General features: G+C 52.1%; 1 pseudogene; it reads left to right on the forward strand.

The window, feature by feature from the left end:
* The first annotated feature begins 281 nt into the window (after positions 1 to 281).
* On the forward strand, positions 282 to 1,019 carry LOC129670225 (H-2 class I histocompatibility antigen, alpha chain-like; annotated as a pseudogene).
* Positions 1,020 to 1,093: the final 74 nt, after the last annotated feature.

Raw genomic sequence — 1,093 nt, forward strand, 5'->3', positions numbered from 1 at the left:
AGAACATCGCTTAAGGAGACCCTGTTGACTTGTCGCTCATGTGGATTATCTCTTAGCTACTGAGTTTCCTCTGGAAATGTGCAGTTCTGCGCTGAGGGGACCATCTCTACCTTCAGGTCCCTAGTGTGATGAGAGTCAAAGTATTCAAATAGACACATAGTTCAGTGTCATTGGTTTAACTTTGTCTGTGTAGATTTCACTCAACTTGTTAATTGTGGTTTAAAAACAAAACATTGTTTTATGTGAGTGTTCTATCTGCATGTACACCTTCATGCCAGAAGGTAGCACCAGATCCCAGAGTAGATGATTATGAGCCACAATGTATTTGCTGGGAATTGAACTCAGGACCTCTGGAAGAGCAGACAGAACTCTTAACCTCTGAGCCATCCCTCCAGCCCCTTAACTGTGGGAATTTTTACATCTTCTGCACAGATCCCCCAAAGGCACATGTGACCCATCACCCCAGACTTCAAGGTGACATCACCCTGAGGTGCTGGGCCCCGGGTTCTACCCTGCTGACATCTCCCTGACCTGGCAGTGGAGGGGGAGGACCTGACCCAGGACATGGAGCTGGTGGAGACCAGGCCTTCAGGGGATGGAACCTTCCAGAAGTGGGCAGCTGTGGTGGTGCCTCCTGGGAAGGAGCAGCATTACACGTGCCATGTGCACCATGAAGGTCTGCCTGAGCCCCTCACTCTGAGATGGGGTAAGGAGGCTGTGGGTGCAGAGCTGGGGTCAGGAGGCTGTGGGTGCAGAGCAGGGGTCAGGAGGCTGTGGGTGCAGAGCTGGGGTCAGGAGACATGGAGCCTTGTGCAGACCCTGAGCAGGTCAGGGCTGAGAGCTGCAGTCATGACCCTCACCTTCCCTTCCTGCCCTTCTCTTCCCAGAGCCTCCTCAGCCTATTGTCCCCATCATGGCAGTCATTGCTGTTCTGGTTGTCCTTGGAGCTGTGGTCATCATTGGAGCTGTGGTGGCTGTTGTGAGGAAGAGGAGGAGAAACACAGGTAGGAAAAGGCAGGGTCTGGGTTTTCTCTCAGCACTTTTACAATTGTGCTCTGCTCACTAATGGAAACACATCCACACCCTCATTGCT

Source organism: Psammomys obesus, unplaced genomic scaffold (genome assembly GCF_907164565.1).
Source record: "Psammomys obesus unplaced genomic scaffold, mPsaObe1.curated_primary_1811, whole genome shotgun sequence".
Classification (NCBI taxonomy): Eukaryota; Metazoa; Chordata; class Mammalia; order Rodentia; family Muridae; genus Psammomys; species Psammomys obesus.